Source organism: Fringilla coelebs (genome assembly GCF_963513975.1).
Source record: "Fringilla coelebs genome assembly, chromosome: 2".
NCBI classification, from domain to species: domain Eukaryota; kingdom Metazoa; phylum Chordata; class Aves; order Passeriformes; family Fringillidae; genus Fringilla; species Fringilla coelebs.
This window is the reverse complement of record NC_140029.1, coordinates 74,971,169-74,993,360: the sequence shown is the minus strand read 5'-3', so window position 1 is coordinate 74,993,360 and position 22,192 is coordinate 74,971,169.

The window sequence follows — 22,192 nt, the reverse complement described above, 5'->3', positions numbered from 1 at the left end:
ATAATTTTAATATTTTGGTTTTTATGTCAGCAAATATTCTAGTTTGATATTAATTCTTTATAGTTTTCTTAAGAAAAAAGAGGGTTCATATCATAAAATCTTGGCTCTGCTTTATTTTGTTTAATTGATAATGAGGAAAGATGTTTTCTAAAGCAGAATGTCATGCTACCATTTAGTCATAGGTGAAAAATAAAATCCTACTCACTTTTCTCAGGAAGAAATTACACTATTTGCTGTGCTGTTAGCTATTTTATCTTGGTCACATTCTCAGGGAGAATCAAGGCATTTGTCAGTCCCTGGCAATCAACTTCATAGGATAACAAGTAAACATTTCTATTTCCTTCAACAAACAAGAGGTTACTGGTCTGTAGGTGGAAAGATAATCTTACTCCCTTTTATAGCAAAGCAAGCCAAACCATGCTGTAGCCTAATGTGATCACACTGGATTTCCATTAATTTCAAACCCAATTAAAAGGGAATCGCAAGAAGATAGGATTTGCTATATCAAATCTCTTGGTATAAGAAACTGCAGTTTAAGAATCATGACAAATAGGATATATTTCAGGATAGCAGTTTGTTAGAGAAATAAGAAGAAACCTCTAAGCACAAAATCCGGCTCAAAATCACCCATGACTACTCCTGTAGAAAAGTACTGTAATAAAGGATGAGACACAAGATAAATTGTTTTAGGATAGCATTCATGTCATAATTCAGCACTTGGACAAATATGTGTTGACCTAAATTCAAAATGTGCAACTGCTGCTGCTTGAGATAATAAAACTCTCCATAACAAACCTCTGCAGTGCCAAGGGCTTATATTTTTCAGGACGAAGGCAAGGCTGGCTCTGTGCTGCATGTCATTTTTATTCTGTGTTTGTGCTGTTCAATGCTAGATTTTCTTTCTTTCTAAAAAAGAAAGGCAGAAAACAGTCAGGAAAAAAAACAGTCAGAATAAAACAACTTTTAGAAGTTTGTTAGCAAATGCATAAGGCTGAAAGAGACATGAGAATCTGGGTCCTGTTAAAATCAGTGGGATTTTCAAATGCTAGTGATCAAAATGCTTGTATTCTCAAGAGACTTAAAATGTCAAGTAGTATCAGTATGCTTTCTGGTTTCTAAGCTTTAGCCTACATTCTCTTAATATTTCCAAACTTTTCCAGGCTTTTTTCCACAAATGTAAGATTTTAGAGTACTTTTCTTCCCCTTTCCTTTAATAAAAAAAGCTGCACTTTTCCTGAAATTTCAAGACTCAGTGTACTGGAACTTCAAGAAATGCACTAAATAACATAAATCTCACAGTGAAACTGTAATATTTGGCAACACTGCATTTCTGGCACAAATACATGATTATTGGCAGGTTCACTTCCACTGTTACCAGGTGTGATCCTCTTGTGGAGCAAGCTTCTTTAGCATGATGACACAGCTTTTTCTGAGCAGGGAGATTCCAGTTTTCCCCTGGGACAGCTACAGATCTTGCCATCTGCAGAACTAAACCGGTCGGTGAATGTTTAGGATTGGACAGGGGCTAGATAAACTCAGCATTTCTGGTATGCCATGAGATTGCACTAATGAAGTTCAAGGCTGTTTATTAGAGGCAGGGAGGAGCAGCTTTGGCTTCTGTTGTCAGACACACTACAAAAGAATGCCTACACTGCTGGGTGACCATTAATACTGCACTTGAACTGGGGGCACAATCTGTAAGCTCCAATAAACAGAAAATCTTTGATCCTTTTCTGGTGAGTCTTCAGAAAATTCCTGAGAACTTTCAGGCATAAGACCGAAATTACTGTAATTATGATGTGCCTGCTACAAGTCTGAAGATACTTCAGAATACGTCTGCCAGTACAAAGAATCAGCTCTTGAGACGTTCCTGCAACATGTGGACACAGAGGTAAAAAAACAGATAATTTCTTGATTTCATTATTCATTAAGGAAGACCCCAAGAGATGTAAATTCCCTAGACATAACTACTGGAAAGCATAATATCCATTAAGTTAATTCAGAAAATCCCAGTGAAGCTCCTGCCAGCTTTTTCTGCTCAAATAAAACCTCTCAGTGAATGGTCCTCAGCCTTCAAAGTCCCACATGCACCAATACTAAGCAAACCATACATTGCATGGAATTGTTTTGTCCTCAGTTTTAACTTCCTCTTGGCATAAACAATCTTGGTGACTTAGGGCTTTAAATCTTTCCAATGCCATGCAAGCTTTAAAGAAAAGATGATAATTCTCTGCTGAACAGGAATTGTTTCTTTCACTGCTGCTGTGACTCTTTCTCTGCAGTTCAGGCAAAGTTTAGGTGAGATCATTTGCCAGTCTAGTACACTTCCCAGGATGTCAGAAAAGTAATATGGAGTACTGAAAGAACCATACAAAATACTGATTTCCCTCTAAATCATTAAACCCATCAACACATGGCGTAGTTTAGCTTTGAAGGCAATGTTGTTGGAAAGAGTCTCACAAAATATTTGTTTTCTCTGACATGGATACTGAAAATTATCATCCCTTCAAATTCTGCATGTACTTTACATTCTCTTCTGGTTCTTTATGCCTGTTTTACATTAAACAAATAGGAAATATAATTTTTTTAAATGCCGTTTGAACTATATTATACTCTTCTGGCCATACAGTCAAAATCTTACAGTAACCTGGGAAAACTCAGTTCTGTCACAAAGAGTTAGGATTTGGTAGGCATTCAGGAAGCAATGTGACCTTGCACAGGGATCCTCCCTGATATCTACACTAGGCAGGCAGTCTGCTCTCTTGCATATCCTTGGAAAACATCGTTTCTCACAGTTATAACTTCAGGGCATAAATGTATCATAAGCACAATCATGGAGTATCAGGCTCTGATTCTGCCTACTTGAGCACTCAATACATTTTTAAGGATGCAGTGCTTGCAGTTTGGACAAAATCTCTGAAGTAAATTTTTAAAGACACAGTACTGTTTACATAAGAGAATTAAATGTTACATTTCTATCCTAAGTGAGATCCTTGGTGCCCCCCTGACAGGAAACACTATTGCAATGTGTTCCTTGGACTGGGACTCCATTCTTTCATCTCCTTTCAGGCATCCCGTTGTGCAACACATTTACTTTCTTTATAAGAAGAATAGCTGTCCAACCACAAGTTAAAATTTTCTAAACAAAAACATGGTCAGATGCTTGGGTTCCCCCCATATGCTGTCTTGTAATCTAGTTTTCATTACTTCTCTGGATCTATGTGCACACTTGACATATCTGGAAAATGGGAATTATAAACTTTTAAGCTGAATAGGCAAAAGAAGAAGAAAAAAAAGAAGACGGATCCAAACTTTGTGATATTTTTTTTTACAAACACCACTTGTCAGTGAGTCAGTTTGCTGATCTGTATGACATTTATGTAAATATTTACCCAAATCACCAGGGGTTGTGAATCCTCATGAATCATTGTTGGTGAAACACTTCATAATCTTTGCATGAAGTGTAGCACATGCATTCAGAGTATGGATCTAGCTAATGGCAGAAGCTGAATAAAAGAATAGACAGAAAAAAACGAACACATCACCTTTTTTTTTCCTTGTTAGAAATTGATTTAAAATTTTTCTCTTATAAATGCAAATCTTTCTTTTTCACACAGACATAATATGGTTGGTACACATCTTGGTGATGATTAGGACACAGTTTCAGCATATTCAAGTTTGTTCAATTTTATTAAAAGAAAAAAGCAAGTATTGCTAGTCTACAGTATTTGAAACTCATGTCTACATCACTTTATTTTATTCTTTCTATGTAGAAATATCCACCAGACTTATTTAAATTAAAATATTATAACATTAAATGCTCTTAATTTATATGTAGACAAAGTCTTTTCTGGCAAAATTCTTTGCTTCAAGAAATGGGTAAACTAAATGAGCATACTGGCTGCTTCACTTAGCTGTCATCTCTCTAAAGGCTCTATGAGTAAGCCTGACACACTTCATCTCTCACGTTACCATCATCTACAGGCTTCTGTTAGTGTCTCCCATGTTAAACTTTATGGCATCTTCAGTCAAAGAAATACAAGTGAGGCAAAGTGTGGGACTGGAAAGAATAAAACATCTAGAAGGTTGGCTAAAATATTATCCTGAAGCTTGTGTGTACACAGCCCTAGTTGCTAAAATATCAGTGCATGAGAGCCATATAATTCACCGTCACAGGACAGTCTGTATTTGATGCTTGTCCTAAACCAGGCACAAAGAATTACCAGCTGACAAGAATCCCCTCAAAAGGGGCAAGTGAGGAAATTTGAGAGAAGCCTGAGAAGCTTGTCATTTATGGAGAGTAGCCTATCTCATGCTGTGTGAAAACTAGAGGGATTGATAATCCAAACTACAGATTTTGGAAACTGGGGTAAGAAAGTTCCTTATGTAAATAGGGAGGGTTTTCCTATTCCTTCCTTGTCCTTTCTTCCAACAACTTTTAAGATTATTCCAGCAGTACTCTGATTGTTAGGTAAATTACCTTCTTTCTCTTGTCGATTTTAAATCAAAGAATACAAGTGTTGCTAAAGTATTTCTGCCACTTCTATATTGTCACAAAATGAAAAATGCTACTTGTTAAAAAGGAAACAGAATAATACTATAAAACCATTAACTGAAATATAACTTCTTATGGTGCAGTTAATAATGCTTGGGTGACACATTGTCTGAGAAAAGTGCTGGGTGGTGTTAGGTTCTTCACAAGGACACAGCACATGTCCTTGTTATCAATTTTGTCTTTATCAGTAATTTCTGTAACAGCAAGAGTGTCTATCCAAAATAATAAGGGACTTGAGCTTTTGATTTTTCACCAATATCTGAGCAAGGTATGTTGCTATCTGGGTTTTCTGCTGCTTCTGTCACCTTCTTTCCAATGCTAAATTAATCATGCAGGTGACCTTGCCGGTTTTATTAAGCACAGCAGGCTGTATGAGCGATTGCTGGAAAAGCATGACATTGCTCAACTAGTGGGGTCCTACTTCTTTTTTTTTCTAATATGGTTTCACTGCCACTTCTAAGTACAGGCTATATTTCTGCTGTCATTCACAGTTTCCTTCATTTCCCATCAGTTAAAAATAATTATGCTGTTAAGAGGAAAGTATAGCATAACTACTTACAAACAGAAGAACTTTTTACAATATGCTGGTTTGCCTCAACTTTCCATTAAACAACATTGCTGAACACAGGAATCATAGTAACCTGAGTAGCTTCCATACCAACATATTGAGTGAATGGGTACATCAAACTGAAATTTAACGAGGGTCTCAAAAAAATCCAGGTAAGTCTGAAATGGCACTGCATGACTACAGTATAGACATGTACCACTGCGTGATTCCAGAGAATGGGCAGGAGGCTGTCTGGAAACTCCAAGCATGTTGGTCTGATCTCTTAAATTTGCCACAGCAGTAAGGGAACAAGTCAATAAGGCTTTCTATCTCGCATTATGAATTCCTTAATATTTGTGAACAAGAGCATGTCATCTGGGAAAGTAAGGCCTCTTCTGTAGCAAGGATCTGGCTTTTTATGTTCGTGATTCAGCTTGCATAATATGAATTAATTGTCTTACAAATCTCTCGCTAGATTTATTTTGGGAAGCATAACCAAACTCTGCTCCTGAAGCCTCTGAAAGGTCCCCCAATTTAGAGTTTGTTCTGTTCAGACATCTATAGACCTGCAGTGGATCTGCTGGCCTAGTGCAAGAGAAGTTTCTGACAGGCACAGGATCTAAGAGCAAGGATCTGATATGTTGGGGATGGACATTGTTGTGATACAGTAACTAGAAACACTGCCCTAATGCAGGAGACAGGAGAAAATAACTACTTTTCTAGTTGCATTGATGCATGGAATAAGCTTGAAAGATTACTTCAATGTGCAAAGCATGATGCAAGTAAGAGATGAGGTGGTAAAGCTGTAGTCTGATACCTACTGTTGAGTTGTTCTATTGAGCGTTGGATCTCACTTGCTGATGGACCACACAACTGCAGTGGAGGCTGCTGGGACCTCCTCCCTCCCTGCCACTCGATCAGCCCTGCAGGACACAGCACCTGCCAGCCAGGTGCACTGGGCATGCTGATGGCAGGTGGAAGACAGACTACATAGCTCTAGCCAGGAGGAGAATTAAATACCAGTCTGCTTTGCCTTAAGACATGAACAGTATTTCCTAGTCATTAAATGTTTAACACAACAGCCCCAGTGTTTTCACCATACTTCTTGAATGTGACAGTTGATTGTGGGATCAAAATAACTGAAAAGGGAGATTCAGAAGAAATTAAACATATCCCTGAAACAGGCATGCTGAAAGCTATTTTCAAATTAGGCATCGAGAACACTTAGAAAAATAGGTTAATTAGCATTTTCAAAGGACTTCTGAAACATGAAACTGTTGGCTAATGTTGAGATGCCAGTGTGGCCTGACACGCTGCTTACAACTTCAAAGGAACATCTGGACAGATGCATACAGCAGTAAGGATGAATGAAACACAGAGTACTTGCCTACTGGCAGTAGATACTGCACTGGGCAACTTTAAATGATTCTGTGGATGCTGCAGACAACAGTTGTAATTCTCCTAGAGGGGAGAGCTATAAAAATAGGACGACATGCGTATGATCCCAATTAGCTGACTTGAAACTCTGAAGATCAAAAGCCTTCAGGGTATATTGCTGGGGGAGAAAGGACACTGCTTGACAAGTCGGTGGGATGGGATATGGAAGAAGGATACTGGCTCGCTGAGTACTACCCCAGCTAGCCGGGACCTTAACACCGGGGAGATGTTCCCCGCTTTCCCGTAGGACCTTAACCGTACCACTGTGGCTGGACCCCCCTGAGCGCAGACAGGTATCGCCTTTCCTTGGCAAGCGAGGAGAGGAGCAGGTGAGGGGAAGGTCTCGAAGTCCAGGGATGAGAGGTGCGCCCTGCGCTGGGGGCCGGGCGCCGACGGCGGGCGGCGCGCAGGGAGCGCCCAGGCGCGCGTTGGCTCCGGTCGCTCCCCGGCCCCTTCCCCTCCCTGCGGGGCGGGCTCGGGCCCCGCCGCAGCCTCCCCCCGCGCTCGCCGGTAGGCGGCACCGCCGCCCGCCTTCCTCCGCCTCCTCCTCCTCCTCACCTTCGCCGGGCGCCGCGCCGGGTGACCCAGATCGCGGCGGCGGCGGCAGCTCCGTGTCCCTCCCGGCTCGGAAGGACGGCTCGGGACGGCGGCTGCGCTGCGCCGCGGGGATGGAGCGGCGCGGAGCGGTGAGTGCGCGGCGGCGGCGGGCCCCGGCGGCGGCCCCGCGGGTCGCTTAGCGACGGGAGGCGGCTCCGGGCATCGCATCGCAGCTCCCTGCACCGCTGCCCTCCCCCGTTCACCGCCCGGCGGTGGGAGAGAAGTTTTGCCCCTCTGAATGCGGGACGCTTTATGGAAAGACCTTGCGGCGTAAGGCAATTTGGAGGCGCTGAGTGGTTTGCGCATTTGGGGTATTCGTAGTTGATTTTTAAAATTTAATTTTAATTTTTTTTCCAACGGCCCCATCCTTTATAACTGTGCGGGAGGAGGCCGGCACTGGGCGGCCGCCAGGCGCTCGGCTCTGCGGCTCCGCAGTGGGCTGCGCTCCCTGCCCTGCCCCGCAGCCCGCCCTGCGCGGGGCCGCTGCCCTGGCTTAGCCCTCCGCACCTGCCCTGGGCTCTGTGCACCTCAGTTACACCAATGTGTGCACATGATAATGATGACTTCTTTTTCCATGGCACTCTCTTCTTGTCTGCCTCCCCTTCATCCCCCCACATGGTCACTGTGTATTGAAGTTACACTTGCTCCGAGTTTATTCCAGGATTGATGTCTTTGATGTTTCCCTTTGTCCTCACCGTTTCTGCTTTTCTTATAATTTCCTTTAAAATGGCTAAAAGAGGATAGCGAAAGTGTATGTCAGAATGGGGGCGGTGGGAGAGGGAAGAACAACACCTTTGTCCCAATTCAGTCAACTCGACAGTCAGATCACAACAAGCTGGTTTTTTTGTGACAAAGACATTTGAAACAAAGAAGCCATTTTAGAAACTGAAAGAAATTTATTTTGTGGCTTGCATGCTTTAGTCAATCCAGGTTTTCATTCTTTTCTCTTCTGTTCCCCCCTGCCCCCCTCCTCCTCTCCCTATTATTCTAATTTATCCTAAAATGAAATAGAATAGAGAAAAATAGCATCTCTAAAATCCTGCATCATTCCTGGGCTCTTCAATAGGCTTGCTGATTGCCTTCTGTTCCAAACGTTTCATTGCACATTTTTAAAGAATGTTATTTTGTACTCATAGATCGATGAATAGTTGAATCAGTTGAGTGTGATAAGAACATTTCATCTCCCCAGGAACAGAACAGCAAAAGCCTCTTTATGTGTAGTAATTTGGTAGGTGTTGCATACTTATATCTATTTAGCAAAGTGCAGGTTCAGATGAGACTTATTGATTCTTAGGAGAGCCTGTTTTTCTCTGACTGTCTTTAAAAATGTGGGCCACTGTGTTGCCACGCTGAACAGGTGGAGTTACATCTAGAAATACCCTTTGACTTGTTCAGTTCTCATAATCTGCGTATCATTTTAAGCAATATTTCAACTGAAACTAATGCAAAACTACATTGCTGTAGCAAATGACTTATCATCAAGGCTAATAGAAGCTTGGAGACAGGAAGCCTATGATTTTCAAGGGTGAAATCATGTGACAGCATCAGATGCTGTATGTATCACTCTAAATAGAAAATGGGCAGAAGATGATTCCAGGAAAGCAGCAAACAATGGGAAAATCACGTTTGTTAGCATTCCTGCTGGCTCACTGATACACAGTGAAGCATGTCCTGCTAGTGCAAAAACCTGCTATGGCTGAGCACATAACCACAGTGTCTGTGAATCCTCAACCTGCTCAAGTTTTGAGACAGGAGTTTATGAACCATAGGACAGCATCACATTAGCTTCACTGACATGTGTGAACCCAAGAATTTCCTGTGATCAAACATCTTCCTGTCACTCCTGACAGGGAATTGCAGCCCCCTGAGATAAGTTATACTTAAGTGGTAAACTTTTGGGCTATGTTGCATTAAATGATTATTTTGTTATCTATCATCTTCCCTTAGCAAACATACTTGCTGCTGTCTGCAGGGAAAATGCTGTTGCACAAATGCTGGCATATGTAGGGCTCCAGACTGCTGCTAGTATTTAAATAATCTTGTATTTTAAAGTTAAGCTGTGATCAGCTATAAATCAATTTAAACAAAAATTATGTTCAGTTGTAGAGTCAGGGCATTATAACTATACAGAGCCAGGCAAGCTTTATTTTTCCCAAGGGGTCACTTGAAGTGTTAGCAGAAAATTGCAAGAAGAACAAGCTTGAGTTGCCTGGAGATCAAATCTTGTTGGATTTAATGCTCTGTGGCTCATAAGACTACATTTTAATTTTTTTTTATGAACATCTGCTCAGCTTTTTTGATTGGAAAGCTTCTTTCATTTGACATTCCTTTTAAATCCTTTGCTTGGTAATGCAGGGCAAAGGACTGCGTGAAATACATTACTCTTTGAATACAAGCTTTGGGAAGGAGTTTACTGAAAAGTAAACTCTAGAGGAAAGCTTACTGAAATACTGAGAAGGAAACCAGGTGGTGAGATTCCAAACAAGCAAGAAAGAGAAAGTAAGGAAAAATAAAATGAAAGATGAGGCTGATATAAAGAGATGTGGAGAATGTTTGTCATGCAGGACTGTGGCTATGGTTCAGGCTTAGCATCCTCAGCATCCATCTAACATGATACAGGCTCAGCCACCTTACTCAGCTCGAGTGCTGAGCTGTGCTATACCACAGGATTTGCCAAGCCTGAGCTGGAGGTGGAAATTTTGCTTGTTCCTGCCAGGCAGTGGAAAGGGAAGTATGTCAGCAGAAGCTGTGGGAGCAGCTTCCTGAGTCGCTACTCAGTGGTACGTGGGACTGTGTGAGAGCTCCTTTTCAAGGCAAAGCAAGCATTTTGGTGACAAACTGACCTGTCTGACTTTGCCTAGAGACACATTATGGGTATGTTTACTAGTGATTTGGCTTGCATCTGGCTTAAGTGTCTGACACATCCTCCAAGACCTTCTCCGGTTGCCTTGCAGTGGTTCAGGTCTCAGAGCAGTCTGGCTGCAAGAGACCTGAACTCTCGCATTGAAACTACACCAGGACTTCTCCTTTGAGAGTGTTCCCATTCAGTTACTGAGCCTTTCACGAAAGATATTGGTTTCTTTAAAGTACCTCCTAGCTGCAGTCTAGTGAGCAGTTCTCATCCACTTTAGCATAAAACCAATGAAGGACCCCACACCAACTTCATCAGCTTCAAGTGTTTCTGGTAGTTTGTTCTGGAGTGCAGTATCCTGCTCCCCTGCAAAATGTGAGCAAACACTTCTCAGCTTTTTGTTACAGCTGAGAGACCCTTCAAGAAAATAGTTTCTAGCCTTCCCAGTAAAGCACCTGAGAGAAATTTGGCATAGTGTTTTAACCTCATCCTAATCTGTCTGTAGTGTTTTTACCTCATCCTAATCTGTCTACAGGTCTGCAGGCTGAGCACTCCAATCTAGTTCAGACAGATACAGCCACAGACATCAAAAGGAGCCTGGGGAGCAGGAGAAATATAGGAGCTACAAAGACAGGAATTGAAAACAACTGACAATAAAAGCAGGTGAAATTGCAACTTGTGTAGAGCAAAGTTAGGAGGTGTTGTAGTGGTCCTCAGGACTGTGTCTATAGGAAAATGTGTACCTGTGAGTTCTTCCCTCTCTGGTAGGAATTACTTCACAGGCATTTTTAGTCTAAATATAGATGTCTACACTAATGTTTCTCAAGCAAATCTCCTGGCTTTTGTTCTTCACCTTTCTTTGTGGACTAGTCTTGAAGCACCTGAGAATAAATAGGTGAAAATGTTTTGGGAGCATAGCAACTGCAAGCTGATATTCAGCCCCAGGGACCTGGTTGGAGCTACTTCAGCATCTGTAGAGGGTGTTTTGTTTAAAAACAAACTGCTTTCCCCCATCCTGTGCGGTTTCAATTTCAAGTACTTGGCAGCAGCATTTCTCTTGGTCTGTGCTCTGCACTGATGTAGCTGTAGCTTCTGTAGTAGCTATGTATTTCGCTTTTCCAGGAGGGATACTCAGGTAAATTAAGGGACAAGACCAAACCCAAAGGAATTAGGTATACAAAGTCCTGTCTCTACAGCTCTCTATAGCATCCCTGTAACTTGGCCGTGGTTAACCAGTGTTTTCTGATGGTGCATAAGGAAGAAGGGCAGTTTCTGCAAAGAAGGCTTGTTTAGGACTGTGTACAGCTGGCTATCAATTTCACAGACATAGGAGTTATTCCTTAACACACACACACACATATATATATATATATATACACACATACCATCTGCCATTTAAACCCCTATTGTATGCCTGTACCCATGCCTGTGTCCACCAAAAGTGGATCAGTAAGTTTCCTAGGACCCCAAAACTGCTACTATTATACTTGCCCAACTGAGCAAGGGCTTCTGTGGCTAGTTACAGATTGCACTAATGATAAAAAGAAGCTTTCTAATTATGTTCATTTCTGCTTTATTTTTTTAGTAGTCTTATTCATATATTTGAAAAATAGAATTAAATCTCTACCTTTTATTATCTTCCAGGATGACTTAGATGTTGAGACTTGCCCATGGCATATCAAGAATTTGTTACTACACTGATAATACTTGCACAGTCATGTGGGTGTGTAGGTGATAAAAATTGGGCCCCTTAGTACAAAGCTGTCCTGTGGTCATGGAAACTACAGTCCTCTTCTGATAGGCAGTTATAAGAGCAAGTCTCTTATTCCTTCTCCCACTCTGCTCTCACAAAGCCATATCCATATCAACATTGGCTTGGATGTGTGCCATCAAGCAGGTTGTTCCTCTGAAACACTAAAATCAATGTGGGGTTTGTTAATTTTGGGCTTGCTAGGCCCTCACACTGTCAGTGTTAAAGAAGCCTGAGAAGAACATATGGGTTGAAGGAGGAAAATAGGAGTTCTTGCTGAACTGAGTGAGGAAGGAAAAGAAATAGTGGTGCTCCCAGAAGATGACATGGAAAACAGGACATACCATAAGCACATATTAGGAAAAGGCCACACAACCTACTCCCCACTTTTTCAAGTAGGACTACAACAATATCTCCAATGATCTGAGATAGTCATGTTCTTCTTTGAACCTCATTTGTCCTGACCAACATGTGCCATGTTGTACAGGTTACTGTCTTAAGGATAAGATCGGTTCATGCTACTGAATTATTATGGGTGTATCTGCTGCAAGGGTTCTGGAAACTTGTTTAATGTATTTCTTTTTAGAAGTTTTCCTATCACTTTACACTTACTACGTTAAGAGTAAGACTATGAGAAATAAAAGTATGCCCATTTTTCTAAGAAAAAAGACGCTGAAGGAGGAAGATTTTCAGTGTTAAGTGTGTTTCAGTGTTATGTCAAATTTTCAGTGTGTTAAGAATAAATGCTTTATGGCAATCCTGTCAATCATCCTGTCCTAGTCTGTTGGCTCCACTTTGTTCCTCTTCCCCCTCAGTAATGTCGCAGGAACAGTTTTCAATGGTCTTCGTGTTTCTCTTTTCTTCGCCACGTGGTCTTCTCCCCTCTTTCCAGTTTTTTACTATCAAATCTTTGCCAGCATCCTTTTCTGTCTGAGAGTGGGCACCCAAAATAAAGTAAAGGTCAGGTTGAACTAAGCAGGAAGCAGCAGACAGAAGAAGAGCACCACAGCACCTTGCACTTCCCTTGTCACTCACTTTGTTTTCCTTCTTGGTTGAGAAAATAAATTTTGTGCAATTACCACATAAGAATGGTTCCTACACCATGCCTGAAAGTGTGTTTCATACATCTTGCTTAACAACTTGTGTAAGTTCATTGACCTTCAAACCATTCTTTCCATCTTGACCTTTTGCAGATCTTCATCGCCTTTTCCTGTTACTTTGACGTGTCAGTGTGGTGTTTGTGTTGATTTATCCCTCATTTTTATGAATGTCTCTGTCTCCAAACTCTATCATAGCTTTCTTTCTCCACTGCTTATAGAAGCAGTGTTTGACTTTGATGCTACTTGGAGGTATCTTAAGCTTCAGAAAGGTGAAGGAAGGGAGTCTTAGTGCGGTCATTTTTACAGTTGTTCACAGCTCTTGTTAATAGAAATAAAAATTTGATATGATACTTGATAAGACTCTTCCAAGTTGAGCTGATATGCTGGTACATAGGTCTGTCTGGACAACAGATTGGATAGATGCTCTGGAGTGATATAATGATATATAGAGATAGATAGATAGATAGATAGATAGATAGATAGATAGATAGATAGATGGATGATAGATAGATTTTAAATTTTATTTTGTGTTGCCATTCAAAATTTTTACCTACAGAAGGGCTTAAACCTCGTTCAACCAGAGCATGGAGTTTGCAATATATATTAGAGAAACTTTAGAAAAGTTTCTAGTTTCTGTCATAAAAGAGATGATTTCTTCCATTTCTCCTCACTTTAGGCATTGGTAAAACCAGAGCAATCTACCCTGCACATGTCCTTCTGGGCAGCAAATGCATAACCAGAGCTTCCAACAAGGTCATGTACTTGGAGTTGTCCTGATTTCCTACCTCCTGGGATGCAGAACATCTCACTGAGTAGCAACCAGGAGATTAAATTGTAGGCCATGAAGTTTGCAAAATAACTGCAGTGGGATTTTAGATCCTCCTGTCTGGTGAATAATTTTTTCCCTCTTATATTGTGGTCCCCCTGCAGGCTGCAGGACCGCAGGCAGCAAACAGCTGGTGCATAACAATTATTATAGGATGCTTATGGTTTCACAAGTGTGGTGCTTCATGACATCATCTAACTGGCTGACTGCATGGGAGGTCATCATTCTTGAATCCTGTCTCAGTAAAATGGCAGGAGGAAATGCAGAAACTCTTATGGATCCTACTTGCTTGACTCTTGCATGTCTGTCTCTCAGAGCTCTGTGGAAAAGTTGCCGCTTCCATGCCAAAGTAATCTGGTGAAATGATGGGAAAATGGCACCACATGGAAAAATTTTCTGTTAGATTAGTATGAATTGTGTCTGATCTTCACCAGATTCCTGGATAAATAAATCAATTTCTGCTCCTCTAGCTCGAAAGCTTAGTTTGGCTTTTGTCCTGACGCCTCTGGTATCCTGGTCTTAATGTTTTTTGGGGGGACGGGTCAGTTAACAAACTAAATCTCAGTCCTTAGTTTTAGATGCTTTCAGGCTGATACTTGAGGTAAGGTTGTATTAATCTGATGGCTGAGTTAACTCTGCTTGATCCAAGAAAATATAACGGATGTTGAAAAGGTGGGGGCATGGATAGAACAAGAATCTCTGGTGTGAATCTTTTGACATTGCAGGTCTGTATGTAGCCTGTAGATAGGATATTTCTTCCCCATAAACTACTGTTTGTTAGGAATTAATAAGGCTCTAAAGAAAATCTAGACTTCAGTTAATATTTGGGGCAAGGGAATACTTCATCTTTGCATTTTAACTTGTACCCTCCACTCATCTCTGGGCAATGGAGTGGAAGCCAGGAAGGTGAGGAGAGCAAAAGCACATCAGTCATTCACTTTTAGAAATAGTAATTTGGGGTTTTTTCCCTGAAACTTCTTCAGCGATTAGTCTGGGAGGTAGCCAGGCAGCCTCTTTGGATTTTATGTATCCAGCCTTGTAGGATTTATTCTAAACTTGAAGGATTTTTGCTACAAAGTGGGATGTTTTATTTAGAACATGCTTTCTTGCAATACAAGCTGTTGTACAGCATGTCTGGCAACAGAGCAAGTGGGCCAGAAACATTCCACTGCAACATGTGAGCCACCCAGATGATGCTGCTGTTCTCCTGGATGAACTCCTTAGTGGTCAAGTGAAAGTTCACGAGAAGTAACTAAAAATTATACCTTTTTATAATGTGTGAAGGAGGGGGGCAGAGGAAGTTGCTATGCTTTGAAGACTGTTTTAGCTGATATGTCATTTACTCAGTGCCCTTCTGGATAAAATATACTTTCCTCCATGTGTAAAGTGAGCCTGTTAAGGATGGACACACTATAGACAGAGACAAGACAAGACAATATTTTAATTCCTGTTGAATTTAGGCATCTGATTACATTTCTAGAAGTTTATGATGTTCTGGGTTGTGGAGACCTTCCTGTATTTTTTACCTTTGTATTTATTAGAAATAGATTATTATTAGAAATAGAATTATTAGTATCTAGCAAAGTCTTCACCGGTGACCTGAAGTGACTTCATATAGTTTTGTTCCTTCTTTCCATCTTTCAACATTGTAGAAGAGCAGAGCTAATAGAAATTGGAAAAAGCAGGATATTGTCACAGTTCTGCATGTAAAGTGTGTCTGTATGCATGAACATTTCCTTTGCTGGATTTCTGGGATTTAGTTTGCTTTGAACAGTCAGGTAGAGAACCCCAGCCTTTTTCTTTTAAAGGGCAGAGATCTACAATGAAAGGTGGAGATGCTTCTACAGTGCTGAGTTCTGGTTTGACGTTAACCTTCATCAAACTGTGGGTTGTCACTGAGCCAAAATCTGCAGAGAAATAACAGCAGATAGGCTGAATTGAGTGGTGTTAGAGGTAACTTGCCATGTGAGTTTTGACAAGTACGTTCTCTTGAACCCAAATACAATCCTACATGACTCTCTTATGAGAACTTTAAGACCCTCTTGATCCTTCCTTATATTTGTAATGCTTTGAAGAGGCAGTAATGGACTGAAATGCTAAGTTAGAACTATAAAATTAGAGGCTTTCAAATACTCTTCTGTAGCTTGGAGAAGCTGGGGGTTTTGTGCCCTCTGACTCCCCAACTCTGTTGTGATTTTAAGCTTTTATTCAGGCCTCTTTTTATTGCTTAATTGTGTGGTATGTGCTTATGCTCACAGGACTAAAATTCAGTTAAATTTTACTTCATATGTAGCCTTGCCCTCACTCTCCTAGTGAAATACAGAAATGTAAAATGTCAATGTGTGATGGAGGTTAGAAGTGGAAAAAATTTTATTACCTGTGACAGTGTGACTGAAGTCAAGTCTTGCTTATTAGGGTAATCAGTCAAAGTGTGACATTTTGTTCCAAGATTTTCCTCTAAAGAATGCTTGACAGGCTGTTGAATACAGCCTGATTTTGAGCACATGGAAATGAAAATACCCTTCTGTACTGAGATGGGGAACTAAGCTCACACAAAACAGGCATCCACTTTTGATCTCTAAGGTGAGTCCTGCCAGTGGCTGCATTCATTGGAGACAGACAAAGCCACTTCTGAGCCAACATAAAACTTTTGAACTGCATGGAGCAGATAACCTTTTCTAGCAATGGAGCTGTTTCCAGGATGTCCTCTGAGTTGGAGAGGTCCGAGCAGTGTTGTTGCTATAACATTCAAAGACCTGTAAATGATTATGCTGTAATTGACATGAAGGCCCTCTGTTTTTACTAGTTTGTTTAATACACTTGAAGTGATTTTTATGCCACCTTTGGACATGAATGCAAGATGGAAGATGCAAGTAGGTGTGTCTATTCCATGGAATAGCTGGATAAACAATACTGGCTTAGAACTAGAATGGCTTACCAAACTAGGGCCCTAGAGTTGTTGGGGTTTTATTTGTATTTGAGCTTTTTGAGTGTTGTGTTTTTGTCATTGGCATGACTCTTGTAGACTCTCATTCTTGAATTGTGGGACCATAATATGACTTGTTTATGGTCAAATTTCATGGTAGAGGGTTTGGTGGGAGTCATGGGGAGAGATGAGAGAAGGAAGGATTTTGTTCCATCCTAAAGGTAAGCTTGTTTCTTGGGAAGCATTGCAAAGTATACTGAGAAGTGGGTATCTTTTAAACTGATGGAATAGCAGGCACTTGGGCACCCTGTCAGTGGAATCTCTAGCACTACAGTACTAAGAGTATTGGCGAGCAGAGACTCAAAGTCTGGAAGGGACCTCAGACTGTTTCCTGCCCAACCTCCTGCCCACAACAGGATCAGCTTTGAGGTCAGACTTCTCAGGGCTTCATTTGGTTGGGGCTTGAAACCTCAAAGTGTCTCTGAGCAGCCTGTACCACTGCCTGACTATGCTCTTGGGAAAAAAATTTTGCCTTGCATCCAGGCAGAACCTCTCCTGTTTAAGTTTTTGCCTGTTTTTTTTTTTTTCTCCTTCCTGTCCTGCACGCTGTAAAGACTCCATCTCTTGACTTTTCAATGACATCCCCAAAGGACTGGAGGTGCTGTTATATTCCTCCAAAGCTGTTCCTGCCTGGAGCTGACCAAGCTCATCTCTCCCAGCCTCACCCCCATCATACCAGTGGCCTCTGCTTAACTCTCTTAAATTTGTTTGTGTCTTTTGTGTATTGCTGGGGCCCCAAACTAGGCAGTGTCTAAATATGGCCCAGAGTGCTGAGTAGAGGAAGATAATCTCTTCCCTCAATCTACTTACTGGCTCTGCTTGTGTTTGTGCAGCCCAGAGTGCTGTAGTCTGTCTTTGCATCCTGCTGGCTTCTAGCCAGCTTGCTATCCTCCAGGACCTCAAGGGATGTTTCATAATGTGTATCAGCTATTCTTCCCTTTTCCAATTCTAGTTATCTTACATTGGTGTTCAAGATACAGAAGCATGAACATTCCCATCAGCAAAAGAACAAGGAATATACAGTAGCAAGACAATTTTTGTGACATAAGGCTCAAGCCTGTTGTCCCTCAGAAATAAATAAACGTAGGCTTTTGAGGGGAATGAGGAGCAGATGCCAACACAGGATACCACTGGAAAGAAAAGTGGCAATCTGAAATCCTCATTATGGTGGTGGCATTCAGAAGAACATACTTTAACACATACTTTAAACTGCAACAACTAAAAATAAATTACTTCGTTTGGGTTTTTTTTTTTTTGTAATCTAATGATCCACATAAACAAAGTATTATATCCAGCCTGCTCACATTAAGGTTTCTGATTTTTTTTTTCTTCAGCACATCCATTCTTTCTGTATAATTGGAATACACATTTTAAAGTGTTTGCAAATGCCAGGTTGCAAGTACCCACTAGCTTGCAAAACAGAGATTATGAAAGGAACTACCTTGGGTTTATGTTTTACTCTGAAAGTATGGTGATTTATATTAAATAACACAACTTTTCCCGGCAGCTGTATCTGCAGCTTTATTGAAGACAAACAAAGCAAACCCTCAGCTTTAGATAAAGAGGTGACGTTTAAGGCTTACTCTTGATTTCTTTAAGCCTCCAGCAACTGTTAACCTTTCAGATTGATGCATGTTTTGCTATACAACTGAAAAGATCATAGAGCCACAAGAAATGCACATAGTTGAGGTTTATTTAAGAAAAGCTTCATTTATATTTGAGACAGATCTTGCAATAGTTTTGCTGTTGTATGTGATTATAGTAGTACTGCTTCTCTTCCAAGAAAAGCTGTGGTTAGTTTTAGGAGGGGAAGCTGCTGTCTAGTTTAAAATAAACTGGATGAAACAATCGGCAATGAATGGGTACGTGGGTGTGTTGTTGGAGGGAGTAGGAAGCTGCTTTGTGGAAGTGATGTGGTATGGGATAAAATCCTGCAAGCTGAGAACATGAACGTGTGGGAAACCCAAACTTCATCCTCATCCCATCATTCTCAATATAGAGCCTTAGAACATGTATGAGTCCCTTCATGTCAAAGAGCAAACTTCAAACATTGAGTCTAGAGGCTTTCTGTAGTTGTGGGTTCAAGCTACATCTAGGGAGTTAATGAAAGATTGCTAGCAAAGTCAAATCTATTTGTCTTTAAACTTATATCAGCTGCATGACTTAAAATCAGGAAAAGCTGAAAAACTATCTACAGAAGAAAAGTATCTTGAGGATTCCTTACTGAGAAAATGTGCGTATAGCATGAAGCTGGAACATTTTCTTAAGCCATAAAAAAGCCCATGGCTACAGGTTCATATGAGTGAAACCATGTAAAAGCACAAACTCAGAATCTGAGCAGTGGGTGGATGCTGTGGCCAGCTGGCTGCTCCCCAGCACCTGCTGAATCTGGGTGTCCTGCTGTCAAGTCTTCAGAATTTTGTATTTCAGTCTATCCAATCCATAACTGCTGTCAACTTCTCAACTGAATTGTATACTTGTTGTGCCCTTTCAGCAAACTCATAAACATTTATTAACAAGATTATCACTTGTAGATGAGAATCTTTTTCTCATGTCTTTCTTTCATACAAGTGGACCTTGAAAGCCTTTCTGATCTGCAGACATCCAACTTGCTGAGGAAGGTCTTTCCTAAAGACACCAGGAGGCTGGAAGTCAAGTCCTCCCTAAATAAAAATGAGTATGTGACTTTTTTGCTTGGGTTGGATTTTTTTCTAAGCACACCTAACATCAAGTTAGTCTTTTTGTAAATTCTGAATTGTTGATAGAACGTATCGTTCTAAGCTAGGGCTGTTCTTCCTGTTTACTGATATGCTATAACAACCTCACTGGAAGTAAAGTTTCACTTATGATAAATCTGTTACATTTTAAGATAAAAAGAGATTGGCAGAAATTAGGTCTTCTGGCTCTGCAGTTTTATGAATAGTTGAACTTAGCTGTAAATTGTGGTAATAATCTTTTTTAAGAGTTTAAATACTGTTTTCTTCACAGAAAATCTTTACTGAACTCCTCAAGAGGATCACTTATGGAGGTATATGGAAACAGAAAATGCTGCCCTCCAGTCCTACTTGTTTAAAGATGACTGTAAAATCTCACCTGGTTCAGCTTCTCAGTTTATCCTGGGTGTAAATAGCTTAATGCCATCTGTATGTGTGCGCTCACAGAAGTGAATTGTTGCAAGAACCACAGAGCATAGTGTTGATTTCTATCCCTGCACTTAGCAGATGACAGCTTTTAGAAGGGCTGTCTGCCATACACAAAAATTAAACTTTTTACCTTATGCACCAAGACAGCAGCATAGATTCCCTGTACTTTTGTTTGAGCTGGAAGTCTTGCCTCTAGATATTAGAGCCCTCTTGTTAATAGAATCAGGTAGGATTTGATTGCTTTGTGCCCCTGTGGAGGAAACTGCTTTTGAGGCCATGGCCTTCCTATGGACCCAGTTATTAGCTGGGCTTGTACTGTAGGGAACTGGCTGTTGAATTTGCACATGAACTCCCTCTCCATGCTGAAGGGCTTTGATATTGACTTCTATGGCATCAGGTCTTCAGCTGTAAAATTTCTTTCCATAGATTTCCCCACACACATTTTAATAAAAAAGGAGAGAGCAAGGAAAATTTATTCTTGTAATTACAAGTGTGGGCTTTTGAAGATATTCAAAATAGGCACTTTTAACCACTGGTCATGCTTGTTATATCATTTAGGTTTTGTGGTTTTTTTCTGTCAACTACCTTTCTTTCAGTGGTCTCTGAACAGCTACAATGATGCTCTAATTTTTAATGAGCAGCGAAAACAGATTTGTAATTTATAATTGGCTGGAGCTGGTAACTATTCTTGAAGAGATAGTGTCTAGAAGCTCCTACCATGCCATGCTTGTATGAGCCATTTCTGGAGGACAAGAGGAATTTCTCTTCACTTTAAAGCAGTAATAATGAAGCAGCACAATTTTCAGCAAGGACCTTGGTCAGAACCAAGAATGGGCTGATCTCAGAGGCTGAGACTAGCATGCACTTTTAGAGGAGGTTGATTTGACAGCTTCTGGCACTTCTGGTGTGTTCCTTACACTGATGCCCTTATGGGTCAAATTTTGTGGTGGAGCTTCCTTTGTTCAAGTTGATGTTAAAATGCTGAGACTCAGCTGTGAGAATCTTTCACAAATGATATCTTTTAAACAGCAAATTATTAGACTGGAGAAGGGGAGCAGGTTACATCCCCTCCAGTTTTTGCCTATCTCCTGTGCTCACTGCCATAGAAGACCTATCAAAAGCTGTAGCAGGAAGTGTTGGAGCCTGCCTCTTGTGTTCATTAATGAACCAGAGTTAGCATCTCTCTGCCCTTGCAAGCAGGTGTCACTACAGCCAGCACCAATTATAGCTGTATTCAGGGGACAGCAACATGATTCAGCCAGTCAAAAACAATATAAATGAAAGAAGCTTTCGCAGTTCAGGGATTATATATTTTTAGCAAGCTGTATGTGATATAATCCAACAAGATAGCTGTATTTTTCTGAACTTAAATTCTTGTTCTGTTCCTGTCAGCAGGCAATAGCACAATATAAAACTTGCAAGTTACACAAAGGAAAGAATATGAGAGCATGGTAGGGCAAGAAGATTTTTATCCCATCATTGCTGATAGTTTTTGCAGAAGAAAATAGGTTTGAAGTTCTCTAGATTTCGAAATTTGTGACAAAAGAGGTCAGATTTCTTAAGGCCTGCAGTACTTAGCATGGAGTGCTAAGGAAGAATGCGTTCTTGAATGATTTTTGACAACAAAACTTTCATTCAGGCCTTTATGTGTGGTTTGTACCAGTACAGACCATGACCTTGTTCCCTCTAAGTGTTGGATTAAGTTGTCCCAATAGCAGTTTTCCCTGTGGAGCAGCGTCCCGTTTTCTGGCAGCAAGTAAAAATGTTTTACTGCCTTTTACAGGACATGAAGTACAATCATTTGAGAAGTCTGCATCTTTTAGTCAAGTATCACTTGTATATGAATACTTCATTTTAGAAACTTAAAATAAACAGGTGGTGACTGGGGAGAGTCTGAAGTACACAGGCAGGGTTATATTTATGAAGTTTCTTCATTAATTCTTCCTGTTCTCCTCTGCTGGAACTATGTGGTAATCATAATGAGCATTAACCACAGGGCACAAGATCACAGAACCAATGGGCTGCCTGGTCAAGTGTATTATAGGAACTCTGAATTCAAGAAGTGTTTGGGCAATGCTCTCAGGCACGTGGTGTGACTCTTGGGGTGCTCTGCACAGGACCAGGAGCTGGACCTGATAATCCTTGTTGGTCCCTTCCAATTCAGTATATTTTATTATTCTGTGATATGTATTATGTAAATTTTGGTGAAGATAGGACTTCTAACAGCAGAGTGAACTGAGTGTCTCTTGAAGCTGCTGCTTGGGAGTTGCTGTGAACCAGACAGGTGTTTGAAGAACACAAGAAGCATTTGAAAATGTCTAGATACTTCAAGCTTTCTCACTCATTTCTGTATTCTCATTCAAGCTTTTCACTTCTCTGAAAAAAGACATGGGTAGCATG